The sequence below is a fragment of the Lissotriton vulgaris genome, chromosome 2_1 (assembly GCF_964263255.1).
Source record: "Lissotriton vulgaris chromosome 2_1, aLisVul1.2, whole genome shotgun sequence".
Taxonomy (NCBI): domain Eukaryota; kingdom Metazoa; phylum Chordata; class Amphibia; order Caudata; family Salamandridae; genus Lissotriton; species Lissotriton vulgaris.
Window position 1 is genome coordinate 1,699,570,055 of NC_141687.1, and position 23,194 is coordinate 1,699,593,248.

Below are 23,194 nucleotides of genomic sequence, written 5' to 3' on the forward strand. Positions count from 1 at the left end.
TGTCCCGGTGTGCCCACCCCCGGGCCACTGCTGTTTGCTATGGCAGGGTGGGAGCCGTGCGGCTCCCGCCCTGTCATAGCAAACTGTGGTTGGATTTTGTAAGCGAGAGCAGGTATATATATATATCTCCTACAGCCAAGCCATATATATGACAGCCAAGTCAACACGTGTTTCGCGAGTGTCACGCATCTTCAGGGCTTCTAATATTGAAATTCAAATAAAAACTTCCATTGTTAGATTCTTCGTAGTATCTCAACCAAATCATTTCAAGTGAAACTTATCATCTTATCTCGGTGGTTGCCATGATCTGTTTCCTCTGACGTCTGAGGAAATAGATCATGGCAGCAGCCGAGATAAGATGGATTGGCTGTTGCATATATGTGTTTGAATGGAGAATAAAAAAAAAAAAATAACGTGCAGAAGCCTTTGAAATAAAGACTTTATACAGACTTCTATAGTGCTAATTGTGTCATACGGACTCTTCCCTGTAAGGATAACAGCAATCTGAGAAATAGAGTTGGGCTAAGTTTTTATTTTCCCAGTGTAAACATATATATATATATATATATATTCACTGAAAAAACAGTCAGTCCCCCGCCAACAATTATGGAAGAGCACGCTTGGTAGCCAACACGAGAACACGAAAGGAGAACCTGATAGGAGTCGGAGGACCCCCGTGGAAGACCTGGTGTCTCTGTGGTAAGCCGCCATTGCTCGAAACTGTTTTCTTAAGTCTGGCGGGTGAGAGGATTGTGCCGATAGTAAACGGGAGAAACGCAGCGCAACTGCAGCCTTTTCTCGAGTGCTCAGATTAATCTTTAAGACAGTATGGCGATGTCGGCAGAAACGCTCCGGAACAGAGAAACTATGGCAGTTGCTATATTTCAAGATTTACCTGAAATAAACAACAGTAATCGAATTACACCTAATACCAGCAAAGCTGCAATTGATTTAAAAACTATGCTTAAGAAACTGGAAAAGCTCTCATGGACAGAGTTAACTAAATGGTGGGAGAAGTGCTCTCTAGAGAAATATAAGGAAGTAGGACGTGTCCCAAGGAGTTTGAGGGTTCTCATAGCACCATCATTTGAGAACCCCAACCCCTTGATGTTAAAAGAATGGGCATCAAATAATCTCGAGGCATCAATGAATATGAACTGCATATTCATTAAATATGCTGAAATTGACCGCATATCAATCTTGAATGAAATAGAGGCACTGAATTAAGAAATAGAATTACAGGACAACAAAGATTTTATTATCAAATATAGAGGAGAGATGGAAACACGTCTGACAAAACATGAGGAAACTATAAGAATCAGAAAACAATACAAATTTGCGCGTGACAAACATGATTACAAAACAGGTAGAATTTTCACTTTCCCTCGCAAGTATGATAATGTAAAAAGACAAGCACAAGCACCTAAAAACCCTGCTAATATGGAACGCCGCATATCCACTGCTGTATTGTCTGACACAGATTTGAGCCCAGTAGCAAGCAGCACAGATTCGGAAGAAGGCGACGCTATTAGGGGCAATCAATCCACAGCACCCACACAATATTCACCCTCGGAAGAGTTGGGTTTTTTAGTGGAGGACAGACGGCAACAAGGGAAAAACGCGGCAGGAAGTACAGAAGTGCAAAAAAACAGAGAAAAATAAGGAACTCCAAAGTTCACAAAGCGAGGCAGGGGGAAAAAGTGGTAATGGAGCAACATAGAATCAGAGAGCCTGACAATACGGTGGTGAACCTTTCTGATGAAATTCTGACTAAGGCTGAAGTCCAACTCATAGCATTAGGTTTGTCATTTTGCCCAAAGAATTCTTTTGATTATGTTCAGACTCGAATTGATGTGTTTAACTTTATCAGGAAACTTAAGCTTAGGAAACAGTTTAAATTAACTAAAGCCCATTTGTTATCTGAAACCATCAATATTTCTATGCGACCTACCAGCAAATTAGTAGTGACTGACACTGAGAATTTGAAAACTTTTTTTGCTTTAACAACCAATGAAGAGACAAGAATGAATTCCACACAGCAAGAATTGGAAATCATGGGGGTAAAGAGCAACCTGCCATGTTGTAGTACTTTTAAACCACCCTCTACATTTATACCATTGATGGCAAAGGATGCCATAGACACTTTCTCTGATGATAGAGGATCTTAAAGCTTTGCAAAACATGTCGAACAGAAAGAAAAATAGGCACAGATATATGGAAAAACAATATTCCAAACTAATTAAGAAATTAAGAACTAATTCAAACCTTATTATAAATAAGGCTGGTAAAGGACGAAACATTGTTATCTGGCCACGTTTGTTGTACATGGAAGAAGCTCTAAGACATTTGAATGATACTTCCTGTTATCGCAAAGGGACTATGAGTGACATGAAAAACCTGAAAAAAACAGTCACCAAGGATTTGAATCAATGGAGGAGGGATGGTTTGTTAAGTAAACAAGAACATGGCTTTCTCGCCAATTATTTCCCTATTACACCAATTCTCTACTTCATACCAAAGATCCACAAACAATTATCTCCAATTCCAGGTCAACCAATTAATTTGGCCCAAAAAAGTCTAATGGAACTTATATCTAAGTATGTAGATTATTTCTTGCATGATGCGGTGGAAAATTTCCCTAGCTTTATCAAGGACACAGGCCATTTTTTATCAAAATTGTCCGGTGTGAATTGGGAAAATGACTATGTTTTGGTAGCCATGGATATTTGTGCACTGTATACCAGTATCCATCATAGAGATGGTCTTTCAGCAGTTAAATATTTTCTTGATCAACGTAGTATCGAATTTCGCCAGCACAATGAAATGCTACTTAGAATGATTGAACTCCGTCTGGAACATCATTATTTTATGTTTGATAAAACTATATACCAGCAGTTGAGGGGTGTGGCTATGGGGGCGTGTTTCTCCCCCACCTATGCATGTTTGCATGTAGGGTGGTGGAAGGAGCACGTCCTCATGGGTACCCACAAAAGTGTGTATGATTCTCATATTGTGCAATTTTTGCGTTTCATAGACGATATATGCATGATCTGGAAAGGTACTATTGAATCAGCTGAGGAATTTGTTAAACTCATTAATCTCAATTAACTGAATCTACAATTTACAGCTGACATCAGTAAAAGCTGAATTCAGTTTTTAGATGTAGAGATATATATTGATGATCAAGGTATACAAACTAAACGGTATCGCAAATCCACGGCAGGTAACTCCATACTGCATGCCAGTAGTGCAAACCCTGGTCACCTTATAAAAAGTATACCATATGGTGAATTTTTAAGAATGCATAGGATTTGTAGTTCACCTATGGATTTGGAGATTTGTCAAACAGAGGCATTGGAAAGATTTTTGGCTAGGGGGTATAATTTGCAGAATCTTAAAGAAGCAATGAATAAAGCAAATTGCCACTCTAGAGAGGAGTTCCTGATAACCACTAATTCTAGTAGTTCTAGAAGGGGCAAAGATGTTAGATCTGATCCTTCAATTTTGGAACTGATCAGACTCATTACTACCTACAATACAGAAGAAAGGAAGGTGAGGGCAATCGTTAAAAAACATTGGCCCATATTAAAGACAGATATTACATTGGCACAAGTACTTCCCCTCAACACTGTATTACCTCCAGAAGGGGACCATCAATGAGGGACGCATTGGTACGGTCCAGCCCTGAGGTAGTAACCAACAGTAATTGGTTGTCTGCCAGAACGGGATTTTATAAATTAATTTCATGCAGAGCATGCAAATTCGGGGTAAATACAAGTGAATACCAATCTATACTTCAATTGACTCCCAGTAAGATTCGTGGGTTATACACATGTCGTACAGACTATGTTGTATATGTATTAGAATGTACATGCAAAATGAGGTATGTTGTAAGCACGAAATTACAAGCGTATGTCCAAATTTTACAACACATAAGAGCAATTGTAAATTCAGATGACAACTACCCTGTAGCTCGTCATTTTAAGCTTGTGCATGCTAAGAGTTTGAAGGATATGAGTTATTTTATCATTGACTCTGAACCGAAAAACATCAGGGGAGGCCATAGAGAAAAACAGCTCAGACAACTGGAATCGAAATACATTTTAATGTTAGATTCTAGAATCCCTAATGGGCTCAATATGGCGGTAGACTTACATAATTGTTTGTAGAACATGCCTCTAAAAAATTAGTTCAAATAGATCAATAATTTCCATGCCTATTTTTCTACAGTGAAGAGCATGATTATGTATATAAATCAAATGTTTATAATATATGATTAATCTTAGGCCAAAACTGTTTACCATTTATTCTTGCACTTGCTAATTAACAGGTTTTCATTAATGGAGCATTTTAAGACCACGGTTTCTCTTATCAAATCAATTTTTTATACAAACATTTTTTTATCCTGGAATCTGTTGATATGACTGTTAATATCATGTATTTCTTTGATATTAGGCACTGATTTTGCACATTGTACATTTGTAAATTTTGCACTAGCACTTTTTTAGGAGTTAATTGTACTTTACAGGTATAACAGACATCTCTCTTTTTAGGTCTCGCCTGTCGATGCGCATGCGCATCGAGCTTGCGAGACTATGGGGGCTTATCCACTCTTGAACCAACTTGCAAGGAATCGTGGCGATTCCTTGCAGTGCACGAGAAATTTAAGCTCAATGCGCATGCGCATTGAGCTTAAAAGCGCGTGCACATGCCCCCAGCCGCCTGCCTTGCCTACTCTCTCTCTCACACCCTCCCCCAGCTCCGCCCCCTCACTTCTTGATTGCACGGCCGCTAGGCCGTGCCTCCCCTACTCTCCTCCCCCCTCCTCCTCCTACTCTCCCCGTTTTACCTGTATCTGCTACCGCTTTTAAAACTTATGAGACGCGGCAACCTCTTAAAATGAGATCGCGTCATTGGTGATCTCATTATTAATGTGAATGAGCCCTCCTCTGCCGGTTACTGTTTCTTAATACCTGAACCGTTTCCCAGCATTCTATAAACTACTACGGGCAAAACATCCTCTTAGGATAAGGACGCACTGTGATGAATATATCTCTAGAGTTTAAGAATGGACTATGAAGGTAAAGCATGCCACTAGAGTTTAGGCGTGTTGTTTATCATGCAGTCCACCCCTTCCCTCACATGAGACAGTCTACCCGAGTACACTGTCCCATCCAGGTCTCCTTACCTAGTCGCCCGTATTGCGTTACATCCGACACGTCCTCTCTCCCATCAGCGGAATGAGGACGGACGGAGACTTGTGCTATTTATAGGGATATCTCATCTCACTAATTATTTAATGGGCATCTATTAACTAATTTACTTTTAACCTTTACCCAACCAATGTCGGGCGCCATTTTAGTAGTTTTTAACAATCAAATGCTTATGTTCCCAGCTTTACCGCTGCATCGCGTCTTTACGCGCCATTTTTGTAGTTTTATGGGTTTTTGTATCTTATTCAGTTCCGCGCATATCGTCATTTATTTACACTCAGTGAGGATTTAAAATCTCCCTCACTTATCCCATAATATATATTGCATTTATTCCCTTTTTTTTTCTTTCGGCGGTGTTTACTTAAAAAAGGGGCAAACTGCCGTCTAATCACGGAATGGCTATATCTCCGCGATCGCCATTTTGGTAGTTTTAAGTTATATTCCGGAACTCGCCGGGCCATAAATCTCCCTGCTCAATTCGTCTCTATTCGAGGCATTCCGCTATACATCTCGCTACCATTAATTGTTATTTGTGGCAGATGTGTTGTATATATATTATGCAAACATCTTACCCATATCGCTATTGCAGTAACTTTTTGGCCAAATTATATTTTGTACAGGCATAGGATTAACATTGGTAACATCTCTTTGTAACCAGTACACCAATTATTTCAAACCCTTCATACGTTATATGGGATACTCCATTGTTTCCACAATATAAACATTCTACATGCCTCTCAATGTGTATTTAGGGATAACTCCTAAGCCCTCGTTGGAAGAGCTTAGAGTTCTGCTACGAGCGCACTGTTTCTCTCTCCTTCGTAGATAGAGAGAGCTGAAAATATGCAAGGCCCTCTCAGCGATGGTTACGGTTTACAACATTATCCTCTGTTTAATGGGAGCCAATGTAAAGGCTTCAAGTTTTACATAGTATTGTCTTTTGGGGCATACCAAAATAAGATAGGCCGCTGCATTTTGGACTAGTTGGAGTTTATTAAGAAGTCCTCTTGGTAGTCCAACTCACTCCCTCGCCCACCCTCACCCTCACACCCTCACTCATCCTCACCCCCTCATCCTCACACACCCTCACTCACCCTCACACCCTCACCCCCCTCACAACCCTCTCACCCTCACTCAGCCTCACACCCTCACCCTCACACACCCTCACCCTCACACACCCTCACCCTCACACCCTCACTCATCCTCACCCCTCATCCTCACTCACCCTCACACCCTCACCCCCTCACAACCCTCTCACCCTCACTCAGCCTCACACCCTCACACACCCTCACACACCCTCACCCCCCTCACCCCCCTCACCCTCGCACCCTCTCACCATCACCCCCCCTCACCCTCACACACCCTTACCCTCATCCCCTCACACACCCTCAGCCACCCTCACACCCTCACCCTCACACCCTCTAACCCTCACCCTCACCCCTCACACACCCTCACACACCCTCACTCACCCTCACACACTCTCACCCTCACACACCGTCACACACCCTAACCCTCACACCCCCTCACTCACCCTCACACACCCTCACACCTCCTCACCCTCACACCCCCTCACCCTCACACCCCCTCACCCTCACACCCCCTCACCCTCACACCCCTCATCCTCATACCACTCAGTGCTACTACACATATTGTGTTACAATAGATGTCACATTTGCGAAAGATAAAAATATTGGCATTGTAAATAACAAAGCTATTAATTTCGCTATTTTCAAAACAAGCACATAAATAAAAAATGTGTCCTTTACAATACCAATAGGTCAAACTTTCCTAATGCGAGACCTATTGCATTGCTGTGCTTCTCTCCCCTGCTGCACTCTCCTGCTCTCTAGAGATGTGGCCTAACGACCAGAGCTGCCATCTAAGTCACGTAAATACAAAACATGTTGCATTCCAAATGCTATAGGAGTCACATTCGTGAAAGTTATAACTATTGGCGTTGTAAATGACAAAGCTATCAATTTAGCTATTTTAAAAACCAACAAATAAATAAAATAATTGTCATTTACAAGACCAATAGCTCCAACTTTTCTAATGCGAGACCTATTGCATTTCCAATGCTTGTTTAATATTGAGGGTTCTATCAAATCTTTTTGGTTCCATCATTTATGGCAACTTGGCCATTATGTCAAAGATGTTAACAACAATATGAAATAACTCAGATTTTTTTACAGTTTTTAACTATATTGTTTGTCTTATGGAAATATTTTATCGTAGCTTTTATACTTGGTCTTAAAGCATATTTATATGACTTTTAGCTAGTATTTACGATTTACCATGTGAATTGGATCCAGGATTTCATTGTATTAAAATAGTATTTTGTCTGTTTTTACTTGTAAGGCAATCTAGCCTAACCAGGAAGTGTACGTATATATTCTGAGCACTATGTCCGGGGTGTCATGTGATCAAGGCTGCTTCCTTGCAGCCGAAACGCGTCATGCTGGCGAACACCATAACTGAATAAAGATTCTTGCACTGAATTGCTGACTTGGAGCATGTTTTTGTGGTCTGTACCTGTTTCTGGCGTCTGTGGATTCAGGACTTGTTCTGATATATATATATATATATATATATTACCTACTGGCGGTCGCCAGTAGGTATATATAGTTAGGATTTTTTCTCTATGGGATTTTTGAAAATTCTATGTCTAATAACTTTGGCGTTTGTGGACGGAATTGGCTGAAATTTTCAGGAAAATGGAACATTTTGTTTCTGAGCAGCCCCTGACAATTTGGGGGGGTTTCATCAAGGGGGGGCAGAGAAAAAAGGGGGGTCCCAAAACGCGTTTTTCCCATGTTAATTTCCATAGGGCGGTTGGCCTCACTTTTAGCTCGAACGGCTGAATGGATTTGCACGAAACTTGGCAAAATTGTAGGGACTGTTAGCCCGATGTGCCTTTGCTAGGTCTCAATATATGCGCTCCAGTGGATTTTGAGTAATTTAGGTTCAAAAAAAGATATATATCTGGGCGGAGCCTAACCACACATCTGATCTGATTGGCTGTCAGCACTTCATCCAAGAAGTGTTGGCAGCCATCTTGGGACCAATATACATGATAGCACCTCATTAAAAAGCATTGTAGTTAATAGAGGGTTTTAGGACTTTAGTTACATTATAAATCATTTGTTGATGGTACCATACTCGTTTTAGGAATTGTGGTGGGTTCTAAGGTGATTTTACCATGTGAAAAAACCTTCTGCTGTGATATCATGAATATTGTTTGAAAGAAAACTAACATCTCATGATTTTCCCACAGTGGTTTGGAAGGGGATCTATAAGCTAAACTGAAAGCATATTTTCTGTAAATTCACATTATCTTTCTCAGTCATGTGAAAATGAAGTCTGACATTCTCAGTAAAACATGTACATCCAACAAGGACAGAGACTGTCAGTTGATTCCTTTGTGTTCTACTGCAGCCTCCTAGAGTGTTCTAAAGAACAACTAGAGCGCTAACAGTCCTACTTATTACAAAGGTATGGCACACCTGAAGCCATCTTGATTGGAATAAAGTGGTAACTCTTAAAACATTTAATTTAAAAAGAAACAACATGAGGGGGTATATTTTGCCATAGAAAGTATGATTAGTGCTGCAGAATGAAAAATTAGGGCACATTTTGAGTGACTTCTCAAATCCTTTTCTATTTCATTAAAACATTCTGACATGCAGTCTCCCAAAATGGCCACCAGAGACAAAAGAGCCCAAATGTAGCCCAAATATCACCCAGATGTAGCCCAAGTACAGCCCAATGACAGAATGTCCCAGAGTGTTCTAAAGAACAACTAGAGCGCTAACAGTCCTACTTATTACAAAGGTATGGCACACCTGAAGCCATCTTGATTGGAATAAAGTGGTAACTCTTAAAACATTTAATTTAAAAAGAAACAACATGAGGGGGTATATTTTGCCATAGAAAGTATGATTAGTGCTGCAGAATGAAAAATTAGGGCACATTTTGAGTGACTTCTCAAATCCTTTTCTATTTCATTAAAACATTCTGATATGCAGTCTCCCAAAATGGCCACCAGAGACAAAAGAGCCCAAATGTAGCCCAAATATCACCCAGATGTAGCCCAAGTATAGCCCAATGACAGAATGTCTCAGAGTGTTCTAAAGAACAACTAGAGCGCTAACAGTCCTACTTATTACAAAGGTATAGCACACCTGGAGCCATCGTGATGGGAATAAAGTGGTAACTCTTAAAACAATTAATTTAAAATGGAACAAAATGAGGGGGTATATTATGCAATAGAAGGTATTATTAGTGCTGCAGAAAGAAAAATTAGGGCACATTTTGAGTGACTTTTCAAATCCTCTTCTATTTCATTAAAAAATTCTGACATGCAGTCTCCCAAAATGGCCATCAGAGACAAAAGAGCCCAAATGTAGCCCAAATATCACCTAGATGTAGCCCAAGTATAGCCCAATGACAGAATGTCCCAGAGTGTTCTAAAGAACAACTAGAGCGCTAACAGTCCTACTTATTACAAAGGTATGGCACACCAGAAGCCATCTTGATTGGAATAAAGTGGTAACTCTTAAAACATTTAATTTAAAATGGAACAAAATGAGGGGGTATATTTTGCCATATGAATTATGATTAGTGCTGCAGAAAGAAAAATTAGGGCACATTTTGAGTGACTTCTCAAACCCTCTTCAATTTCATTAAAAAATTCTGACATACAGTCTCCCAAGATGGCCACCAGAGACAAAAGAGCCTAAATGTAGCCCAAATATCACCCAGATGTACCCCAAGTATAGCCCAATGACAGAATGTCCCAGAGTGTTCTAAAGAACAACTAGAGCGCTAACAGTCTTACTTATGACAAAAGTATGGCACACCAGAAGCCATCTTGATTGGAATGAAGTGGTAAGTCTGAAAACACTCAATTTAAAAAGGAACAACATGAGGGGGTTAATTTTGCCATAGAAAGTATGATTAGTGCTTCAGAAAGAAAAATTAGGGATCATTTTGAGTGACTTCTCAAATCCTCTTCTATTTCATTAAAAAAATTCTGACATGCAGACTGAAACATGCACTTTGAATACCAGCAGCAGACGTCCCTGGTGAGCAGTAGCTTTACTACAGTGATCTAATGTGCAACTAGAGTGCTAACATTCAGAATTTATGGCAAATGTGTGACACATCTGAATGCCTTCTTGATGGAACCAAAGTAAACAAGCATTGAAAATGCAATAGATCTCGCCCTCGTTTAAGTTAAAGCCATTCTGTTTGTAATGAGGTGGCTTTTTAGCTTTGCTTTTATTAGTGTTTTTTCAACTTTCATGTAAATAACATGCATCTGTATGCATATAAGTATATGTATGCATGCATTTATGTTTGTATTTATATAGATATACAGATGATATATGTTTATATATGTATGTATATATATATATATTCACTGAAAAAACCATAGGCTATAGACCATATATAGTTAGGAATTAGCATTTACAAAACCTTGAAAATTCACTGAAAAAACCATAGGTTATAGACCATATATAGTTAGGAATTAGCATTTACAAAACCTTGAAAATTCACTGAAAAAACCATAGGTTATAGACCATATATAGTTAGGAATTAGCATTTACAAAACCTTGAAAATTCACTGAAAAAACCATAGGTTATAGACCATATATAGTTAGGAATTCGCATTTACAAAACATTATTTTACTCACACAAAACCATTGAAATTCCATATATAGTTAGTTGCACTAACTATATATCGCGCACCCGCAATCCACTGCTGATGATGTCACATATTACATCATTCATGACATGGTCAGTGACATCACTGATGACATCACTGATGACATCTCAAATGACATCACTGATGACATCACTGATGACAACATCCAGTGACTGTATGTTTCTGTAAAGTTAAAATATGTCTTACATATTGAAGAATGAGTGGATGTATAAGTGTCTGGATGAAGGATTTAGTAGGTGCATGACTGACTGTATGAGTGAGTGATTAAATGTGTCTCACTGAGTGCATGGGTTAGTGACTAAACTGTCTTAATTTGTGCATCATTATGTCTGTTGTTCTGTAAACTGTTGCATGTGTTGATAAGTAGCTATATGAGTAACTATATGGGTTATTGATTGGTTGCCCAAGTATTTGTATGGGAGACTGAGTGTGTGTGTGGGTGGCTGGGAGGTGTATGACTCTGTGCATAGATGTGTGAGCAGTTGATTCACTGGATGTATGGTTTCAAAAGTGCATGTGGAAACAGCTGTATGGGCGGTTGACTGTGTGCATGAGTGTATTGGTGAGTGAATGGATATCTCAGTGCTACATGTCAAAGTAAGTACATATGTAAAACACAGTACATGTGAGAGTTGACATATATAAATAACTGTGCATAAGAGCCAGTGAATGTGTGAGTGGCTGTATGGATCATTGTGAACTTGTATCAGGGATTGTATAAGAGAGTAAATATGTGTTAGTATATGTTTGAATAAGTAAAGTTTGTATAACTGTATAGTTGAGGAAATGGAGGTGTGATTGATTCTTTGCATGACTGACTAGTTGTGTGAGTAACTCCATGGATGAGTGACAGTCTGTGAGTGTCTGTTTACACTGATTGTATCTAAGGTTATATTAGAGTCTGAAGAGGTTCATCGTATTATCACATGAATGATATCATCAGTGATGTGATCAGTAATGTCAAATGAGATGTCATCAGTGATGTCATCAGTGATGTCATTTGAGATGTCATCAGTGATGTCATTTGAGATGTCATCAGTGATGTCATCAGTGATGTCACTGACCATGTCATGCATGAATGATGTAATATGTGACATCGTCAGCAGTGGATTGCGGGTGCGCGATATATAGTTAGTGCAACTAACTATATATGGAATTTCAATGGTTTTGTGTGAGTAAAATAATGTTTTGTAAATGCGAATTCCTAACTATATATGGTCTATAACCTATGGTTTTTTCAGTGAATATATATATATATATATATATATATATATATATATATATATATATATATATATATATATATATATATATATATATATATATATATATATATATATATTTTAACACTCCACCAATGCCGGTATGAGCACTGCAGCTGTCCCGAGCGGTCCAGGTCAGGTCACCGGCAGACCTCTGCATTCGCTCCAAATCACCTCTCGTTCTAAGAAGTTCAGCCAGACACTCAGAGCTTGCTTGCAATACCTTTATTTCAGCAAGTGAAAAGTCACGACGCGTTTCACCATTATGGATTCTTCACGCTCGCCAGACCACCACACGCGGCCATTTTTTAATTCCCAAAACACACCTTCAGTAAAAAAGTCATGTGACAAACAGTGTAAGCACGGAGGACATCTTGGTCTAGGCAGTTACTTCACTAAAACTGTGTAATACATCCATAATGTGTATCAAATGCATTGCGTATGGATATGCTTATTGACGCCCATATCATCATTCTTTTCCACATATTACAATTATGAATTATACAATTGTACATTTCACAAAAAGGAGGGATTTAATATTCCTAGAGACTTTCAAATCATTACACATAATTCAAATGAAGTAATAATCGATGACGAATTCATACAAAAATTATACTTTTTTAAGCAACAGCACCCATTACGAAATATCACGATCACGTACTACGTGATTGTGCAAGCTCAGTTGTCATTGGCCTTTACTCTCCCTCAATATGGAAACTGTAATACGATTGTTTGTAGCCTCTGTATTCCCATGTAATGCCCCAGTGGGCCAATCAACTACATTGGTTGGTTTCTCCGATCTTACTGTCACGCCCAAGTGGGCATTGAGATACAAATAGCATGATTATACAAATAGAACTCTTCTGGCCCAGATATACATTGGGTATATTGCAATGCCACAATCCTTATCTACTAAATTTGAACGGCCATAGTCCAATCATGTGTTCTTGTCACACGAATAGTCCTTGCCCAAGTGGGCGTTATGTTCCAAAGTAAGAACCTCAAACGAGTCTGTGCCATCAAGGTCATTTCATATGTGCTGCCACATAGTCCTCCAGTGCCATCTAAAAAGATTAAAATATTTAAAATCAAAACAGACGGCTGACACTATACCTTATATGCTACAGCATTTTATACATTTATCATTCATGAAGGTGTACAGATAATTCTTCACTCATATTTAACCCCTTCGGGGGCATGCATTGAAAATCGATGATATACTTAGATTCCAGTTTCCTTAATGATAACTCATAATTACCACCTCTCACACCCAGATCCACACAGTCAATTACCACCATGCACATCAAGGTCTCGTCCTGAATGTGACTGTCAAAGAAATGTCTAGCCACGGGATATTGCTTGTTGTGGGAGCGGATAGCCCGAAATGTTGTAGCACTCTTTTTTTGGCCTCATGTTTCGTGCTTCCCACATACCATTTGTTGCATGGACAAATCAGGACATAAACACTGTAGGGGGTGTTGCACGGATGTTTTTTACGAATGATGAATTCTCTGGTAGTTCCAGGTATAGTCAGGACTTTACAGTCCTTACTGTATTTGCATGCTTTACACCTCCTACAGCATTTGAATCCCCCAAGGGTTTTGTTATCCTTCCTGCCTTGTTTGGTAACATAATTCTGGCTTAATTCGACCCGTAATGTTTTCCTTTTCAGGACATAATCTGAGGATTCTCATTTAGATATCTTTTTAGAAGTTCATCTGTGTTGAGAACATGCCAATGTTTTTTTAAAAAAAATCCGACTTCATGTGATTGCCCTGAGAATATTGTAATGAATCTGGTAGTTTCTGACTCATCCTTTCTCTCTCTTGGATGCAACAATTCCTCCCTGGTTTTGGTACTTATTCGCTGTACAGCTTTGTCAATCACTTGTTTACTATAGCCTCTATTCAAGAAACGCTGACACATAATCTTTTCTTCCTCATCAAACCCATCCTGTGTACTGCAATTCCGTCTGGCGCGTAGTAATTCACCATAAGGAATGCTATACACCAAATTTCTTGGATGACAACTGGAGGCTCTCAGTATACTGTTGCCTGCTGTGCTTTTTCTGAATAATTTTGTAGTCAGTAAGTTGTTTTTAACTTCCACTTTGACATCCAAGAATTCCATACTTTGTTGACTGATATGCTCTGTTAGTTGTAAATTGAGGGAACTCTTATTGAGTTTGTCAATAAATTCCTTAGCTGAAATGGCATCACCATTCCAAATAAAAAAAATATTGTCAATGTACCGCAGCCACAGGGCTACGTTGTCAAATTCTGCCATATCCCTGACGACCTGCTCCTCCCACCAACCCATGAAAAGATTTGCATAGCTGGGGGCGAAGCAGGTCCCCATGGCAGTGCCCTGTGACTGACGTTACATGGCATCATCAAAATAAAAAAAATTATTGGTCAGACAAAATTCTATCATTGCCACAATCATTTGTGAGTGGTATAGCAGAGAAATAGACCTGGTCTTCAAAACATGTTTCACTGCCTCAAGACCTAGGCTGTGTTGGATACTGGTGTTGAGACTACTCACATCCAGAGTTACCGGAGTGAAGTTCGTCTCCCAATGAATTTCATTGATAATACTCAAAAATTGAGTTACTTGCATGAGAAAGTTTGGAGTGTTCCAGAGATATATATATATATATATGTATATATATATATATATATATATTATTCCAAGATGCCCATGCAATTCAGAGGCGCACTCCTCCAGCTGGTGAGTAACAACCCTTTTTATTTCACAAGGTAGAAATACAACTCTGGCTATTTCCGTCCATCTGCCTTACGCGTTTCAGAGCAAACGTGCTCTTTCATCAGAGGCAGTTTTTAAAAGGCACCATCGTTTCTGGATTCCACAGTTCCTTGCATTTCAATGATTAATAGGCTTCAGGTGTGCCTTTTCCGGTTCAGTCCGGTCACTTACATTTGTATGCATGCTGGGACTCGTGGTCTTTTACGTCCTGCTCTTTGCCTTCTGTGGTTTTGTGCTTTTTAAACCATGGCATGGACCAATTCTTTCCCTCCAGTGGGTCCCAGGGTTGTAGTTCTGCCTCAAAATGAAGAGCCAGCTGCGCCATCCATCCCCGAAATTTTCGGAAATAAGGGCCCCATACACGTTTCTCTGGGGTGGTGCGATCTCCAGCGACCATGGACAAGCCGCTCGTAAATTATTCCAAGATGCCCATGCAATTCAGAGGCGCACTCCTCCAGCTGGTGAGTAACAACCCTTTTTATTTCACAAGGTAGAAATACAACTCTGGCTATTTCCGTCCATCTGCCTTACGCGTTTCAGAGCAAACGTGCTCTTTCATCAGAGGCAGTTTTTAAAAGGCACCATCGTTTCTGGATTCCACAGTTCCTTGCATTTCAATGATTAATAGGCTTCAGGTGTGCCTTTTCCGGTTCAGTCCGGTCACTTACATTTGTATGCATGCTGGGACTCGTGGTCTTTTACGTCCTGCTCTTTGCCTTCTGTGGTTTTGTGCTTTTTAAACCATGGCATGGACCAATTCTTTCCCTCCAGTGGGTCCCAGGGTTGTAGTTCTGCCTCAAAATGAAGAGCCAGCTGCGCCATCCATCCCCGAAATTTTCGGAAATAAGGGCCCCATACACGTTTCTCTGGGGTGGTGCGATCTCCAGCGACCATGGACAAGCCGCTCGTAAATTATTCCAAGATGCCCATGCAATTCAGAGGCGCACTCCTCCAGCTGGTGAGTAACAACCCTTTTTATTTCACAAGGTAGAAATACAACTCTGGCTATTTCCGTCCATCTGCCTTACGCGTTTCAGAGCAAACGTGCTCTTTCATCAGAGGCAGTTTTTAAAAGGCACCATCGTTTCTGGATTCCACAGTTCCTTGCATTTCAATGATTAATAGGCTTCAGGTGTGCCTTTTCCGGTTCAGTCCGGTCACTTACATTTGTATGCATGCTGGGACTCGTGGTCTTTTACGTCCTGCTCTTTGCCTTCGGTGGTTTTGTGCTTTTTAAACCATGGCATGGACAACAGAACAAGTCCTGAATCCTCAGACGCCAGAAACAGGTACAGACCAGAAAAACGTGCTCCAAGTCAGCAATTCAGTGCAAGAATATATGTATATATATATATATATATATATATATATATATATATATATATATATATATATATATATATATATATATATATATATATATATATATATATATATTCACTGAAAAAACATAGGTTCAGGGACGTTATAGTTAGAAATTAGCATCTAGAAAACCATAGAAATTCACTGAAAAAACCATAGGTTTCAGGGACATTATAGTTAGTTGGACATTTCACTCGTACAAAACCAGAAAAATGTGGCCGTTATTGTTAGTTGAGCTAACTATAACTCGCACCCCCTGCAAAACAGGGTTTGTTATGACAGGGCGGGAGCTGTGCTCCCGCCCTGCCATAGCAAAAAGCAATGACCCAGGGGTGGGTACCCTGGTACATTGCAGTAGCTGGCCCTGGGGGGTGGTGGTCCCCAGGGCCATAAAGGGCTGCACGAGGGTGGCCGCATGGCCCCCCTCCAACATGTAAGTAACCACAGGGAGGTGGTGGCCCCCAGGGCTGGGGGGGCCCGCAAGGCCCCCACCCCTATTTAAATAAAGCTCCGGGGAGGTGGCGGTCTCCAGGGCTGCGGGGGGCCGCTAGCCCCGTGCATAAATTATAAAGCCCCAGGGAGGTGGGGGTTCCCGGGGCTGTGGGTGCCCCAAGGGCCCCGCACCATAATTTACAATTGTCCCCGGGACATGGCCCATCAGGGAGCTTTTTAACAAATGATGCGTGGGAGACCACACTTCATTTATTTTTATAATTTCGGCCGGATTCGCGCACCTATCAAGAATTCAATCAAGATTATTGTTAAAAAAATGCTTTTTGGGGCGTGGGGTCCTTGTGGGACCCTCTGAGCAGGCCTAGAGGGTTAGGGTGTTTCTACCATGCACCCTTTTCTTGTTTTTTACCTTGTTTTTAACCTTTTTCTTGTGACTCGGTTACCGAGTCACAAGATGTCTGACAACACATTCAGGTTTAGAGTGTTGGCAGCCAATCAGAGTGAAGCTCGTGCCCAGGAGGGTTCGCAAATCCTCTTTGCTGCTCAGATATATACATTTTTATTTTTTGAATTTCTCAGCAACTACTGAATGGATTTGCACCATTTAAAAAAGCACGCTTACTAAACCAAGACCTACCGTTTTGCCAAATTTGGTATAATTCCGTTCAGCAGTTCAAGCTGTAGATTGTTTCAAAATTCCAGTGGAAATTAACATGAAGAAAACTTTCAAGACAGGAGCTGACCTGAGTGAATGATTAGTTTTGAATATTTTACTAAGATTAGTCAAACGGCACCAAAGATATTGGCAAATCAAAAAACAACTTTCCTATGGAAACTAGGTCTTAACTATGACTACCTACTGGTGACCGTCAGTGGGATATATATATATATGCTACAAAAGAATAAGTCCCAGGGAATATGAGAACGTTATCGGAGAATTTTATGGAAGACTGGATCACTGGAAAGAGTCTGGTTTATTAAGCTGGGATGAACATAAATACATGAAACAAGATAATCCAGTGATTCCGGTTTTCTATAAGTTGCTTAAAATCCATAAAAACTCCACTAGTCCACCAGGGAGGCCCATCATTTCATCATGTGGCAGTCTCTTTGAGAAAGCATCAAGATATATAGACTATTTTTTTAATCCTATTGTCAGAACACTTTCGTCGTACATAAAAGATTCTACCGATTTTTTAAAATGTATTTTTGATATTTGTTGGGACCCTACAACTATGGTTCTATTGACATTGGGCATTTCTACTCTGTATACGAGTATAAGACATATTGATGGTTTGAAAGCTTGTGAGCACTATTTGAATAGAAGACCAATACGCCTTGCATCCCAAAATAGGATGATTCTTGAGATCATGGAATGGTGTTTATCCAAGAATATTTTTCTTTTTGGCAATGATCTCTATATTCAGGAGCGGGGTACCGCGATGGGCACCTGCTTTGCCCCCAGTTATGCCAACTTACATCTCGGCTACTGGGAGGAGCAGGTGCTCAGAGGGGGCCCACTTGATCATTGGTCGGAGCACATCCTTTTGTGGGTACGTTATATCAATGATGTCTTCGTGCTGTGGCAGGGCACGGAGGCATCAATCGGTATATTCATTGAGGAGATTAATCAGAATTCTTTAAATTTGGAATTTGTGGGGAACTTTAGTAAAGTTTCGATTGACTTCCTTTGATATTAGAATCACCCCTTTGAATAATAAGTTAGAAACAACTGTGTTCCGTAAACAAACTGCGGGTAATTCAATACTGCACGCTGAAAGTGCCCATCCAACTGCATTAATAAGGAGTATTCCGTTTGGGGAATACTATAGGGCCAGGCGTACATGTAGCAGTGATGAACAATTTAACACCATTGAAGAAGAAATGACTCAGAGATTCCTAGAAAGGGGATATAGCAAGACAATCCTCAAAGGTGCTTCTAGTAAAGCTAAGAAATTAACTAGACACTCCTTACTTTTTGAGCCCTCTAGATCTCGTAAATCGAATTTAAATCGACAAGATCGAGGCAGCTCAAGATTTATCACTACCTATAACACTAAACACAAGGAAGTTAGATCAATACTTAGAAAACATTGGTACCTAATCAGAAACGATCCAGTTTTGGGTTCCAAGGTGAAGAAAAATCCTGAGATCACCTATAGAAAATCTAAGTCACTAAAAGATCTAATTGTCCGTAGTGATTTTGTAGATAAGCGTAAGAGTAGTGCTGACTGGTTGAGGCCAAAACCCGGTTTTAAAAAGTGTTTTAAGTGTAAAGCATGCCAACATGGTATGAATCGCACAGATTTTAAAACAACTTTTAACAAAACCGTTAAAATAAAAAGTACCATCGCATGTAAAAGTGAATTTGTTGTGTATCTTTTACAATGTCCCTGTCCTAAGATTTACATCGGGAGTACAATTTTACCCGTACACCAACGGACTTTGCAGCATAGAAGAGCAATAGTCAACCAGGATAGGTCTTACCCTGTGGCCCGACACTTTGAACTCCACCATCAGAGTAACCCCGAAGGTCTGCGATACTCTTGTATTGCAGAAGTCCCAAAAAAGAAGAGTGGGGGAGATAGAAAGAGTGAGTTGAGGAGATTGGAGACTTACTTTATATTAGAATTTAATTGCAAGGATCCACAGGGCCTGAACGTGGATGAAGACCTATATACCTGTTTGAGTTGATACTGTGAATGTAATGAACTGTTTTCTAACCCTCGATTATTCCTGAACTGCATTTTAAGATTTTTTTATCATTGATTTTTCTTCGATGAAAATTTATTTTTGATTTTAATGGTCTAATTCTGAGCTCCTTCTTTCTACAATTTCGTGCATAGAGGTGGTTTTTGTCTTTTAAAGACATTGGCTCAGGGACAGTTTTATTGCAATGAAGAAATGCTGTTTTTGTTTTGTGATATGCACTGACACTTTGGAATAATATTTGCGGAGGTGCAATTTGAGTGAAATGTTTACATCTATGGAGTACTGTATTTGGAGCTAAAGCACTAGCACTTTTTACTGAGACTAAGACATTCCCCGATTGATTTATAGAAATATATTGTATGGGGATTGTTTACAGTTACTAAGTAATGTGAAAAACATAGAAATATTAGCACTTTATTCGAAACAATAAGCACTGTTCAAGCACTAGCACTTTCTATTTCCTTTTGTTTACAGTATAAAATTACTTGTTGACTAAAGCACTTGCACTTTATGATTTTAATAAGGTTGAATTGATTGACAGCATTATCATTAGCAATAGTCCCATAAGTTGGAGTGGCATAACTTGATCGTTAGAGCCAGGACAAATTTACATGAAACTTTACTGTGCTAAGTTAAATACACTGCGATGTTTTGACAACATGAGTGGTTAAAGATGAATTATTCCCGCCTCACAGGTAGGGTTCAATTCTGTTGAAATAGGCACTTGCCTCAGTTCAATTTTGTACTTTTGTATACTTGGGCTAATGTGTTTCTTTAAAAAGAAAAATGCACTTGCACAATTGTAAACTGTTCGTTTAAGAGATAATGCTGAAAGTGCCTCTTCTATATAGAACAGTTCTAATTATTCCCTTATGAATGTTTTGATAAGCGGGGATTTGAAATGTTGTACTCATCTTAACATCTATGTTAAAGACATTGGGAATGTGTTAAAATGGCCGCTGTATTTACATCAATAGTGTGTTTCACAGTGTTATTCAGTGAAACTTTCAGCCTCTCTGCCTTTCATGTGTTGTGTTGTGTTTACAGCAGCTGAACATCAAACTTTGTTTTATATGTATGTATGTGCACAAAACACGGTTGAATGCTGAAACTATACTCACGTTTCCCCGTTTACTTTCACTACAGGTACCTGTCGACCTAATTTGGGAGAGTATGAGACACAACACATGAAAGGCAGGGAGGCTGAAAGTTTCACCGAATAACACTGTTACAGTATGAATGAGTGACTCAAGGGTTATGCTTAACTGAAAGCAAACAAAGCGGCACAAGGACGAATCACCAGGGCTGGGGTATGAATTTAAAACACTCTAAATGACTGAAAAGTGTGGTACTCAGATAAGAGCACGCCCACTAGGGCTAGACAACCAACCCAAGACTGAATAGTCAGTGCACGACCCACGGACAGGCCTGTAAGCCCCTTTGGGCATGTAAAGTTAAAATTGGAAAGTGGCACAGTCTGCTAGTGCACCGAACGCTTGCCTGTCCTGGAGTCGGAGGTTCGAATCTCGTCTCTGGCCAAATTATTGTTATATAAACACTAAATACTGTTTTATGGTTAAAATGTTTAAAATGTTTAAAGTGAAATGAACTTTATTTATTTAATATATTTTATGAATTTCGGTGTAGCCTGCTGCAAAATAAGTTTGTGCTCATAGCTCCAGATACTTCATGACTGAGTAGTCTGTTGTTTATGTTTATGTAACTCACAGGTCACATGATTTACATTTAAATGTACTGTCACTTTGCACCAACACTCGTGGAAAGGGGCGACCATTCGGTCCCCCCGAACGTATGGCGGAGTACCACGATCCCCCCGGGAAGCCATCTTGGGCGGGAGGCGAGTCTCGGCTGGTATGCCCGAAGCGGCGTAGCCGGGGCGCGCCTTTTTCCCGCCCTGGAGTGGGCTGGCCTAGACACTGACGCGGCCGGCCACGCCCTTGGGGCAGGCAGGGGCGGGTTTACGCCCGCCCTGAAGACGGATAAAAGGAGCAACAAGCCAAGGAAGCATCCTCTTGTTCCTGTGCTCTGAAGCTGCACCACCTCGCTGTACGTGAGCTCGAGACGGAACGAAGAGCCAATTTTGAGCGTTGTAATCTTTATTGTTTGTTTTGCAGATACTCTGTCGGAGAATGCCCAAGAAGGCGGGAAAGCGAATGACTACCGACCAGATGCTGCGTGTTCTTATGAAAGAGGTGACCGACCTGAAGAGGCGAATGGCGGATAAAGACGAGGAAGGGGGGCCGAAACGTCCTTTGGCAGGAGCAGCTCCAGGAGGAAAAGGCAAGAGGCCCAGAAGGGGAGCAGCTGGGGGAGACATCCCTGTACCCCACTCGAGGCACCAACTCCCGTGCCGGAGGAAGGGAATCCGATTCCCGTGGTGGTCACCCCCGTGTCCGGGGAGGATATGCCGCCCGAGCTGGCAGCACAATTAGCAGCGTGGTTGGGTAAAGGTAGCAAGGGCGCCACGGCTGACGACGCGCAGGTGTTGATGAAGCAACTGCGTGAAACAAGGGAAGCGACGAAGGCACCATCGCCGGCTGCGGCAGTAGAGAAACCACCTGGGACAGGTCCAGTCGCAGATACAGCTTCCGGTTCAGGTAAGCGGCCATTGCCGATTGCGAGGGATGAGTCGGCACCCTCTCGGAGGGAAAAGTTGGGTCATCATGTCCCTCTGGCTATCAAAGAGAAGATATGGGCAGAGGAGTATATAAACATCTTCTCGTTGCTTACCGATCATTATGAGATGGAGCATGTTAAGGGCCAGAAGGAGCTCATGCATCCGAGTGTTTGGCGCGCAAAGATGGCCGCCTTTAAGGTAAATGAAAATATTGGCAATTGGGGCAAAGCATGGGGGATTTTTACATCCATCATGGGTGAACGTAGGCCCGATTTGCTGTCCGAATTGCCGATTTATCAGTCACGGATCATGGGGTATTCTGTATCACACGAGGACAATCAATGGTTCTGTTACGATAATATTTTCAGAAAAGCGAAGGAACATGATAAAAACTTAACTTGGGATTGTTATGATTCTGTGTCTTGGTCCAAAATGGAAGATACTGGTATGTTGAAGTTGCCATTGGTAGGGAGTAGCGTGGGTGAATCCTCCCGCCAATATGCTGGGACGCCCTTTCGATCAGGTACGAGTAACGACAACCACTCGAGGCCAATCGGCAACGCAGGAAAAAGGGGGATTTGTTGGAATTTTAACAGGGGTAAATGTACCAGGCCCCAGGGGTCATGCAAATTTAGGCACGAATGTGGTGGGTGTGGGCAATCATCCCATCCTGAGTCCATGTGCAGAGCCAAAACGGGTGATAACGGGGGTAGAGGAGGCGCCAAACAGGTCTGACATAGTCCGAGGGGCGCCTTTACCTACTCCGATTGATACCATGGCAATGATTCCCTGGCTCAGCGAATACCCGGATCACGCTTCCGCTGGGGTGTTGCGGAACGGGTTTTCATATGGTTTCCGCATCCCAGTGGGGGAGTTTCAGGGTATAGCGAAATGTAAAAACCAGATATCGGTCTTGCAGCATACGACCGTGGTACAGGAAAAGATCGGGAAAGAGGTTACTCGAGGTCGAGTCGCCGGTCCATTTAATGTGCCACCAGTTGCTAACTTTGTTTGTTCCCCTTTAGGGGTGGTCCCCAAGAAGGACCCGGGGGAGTTTCGG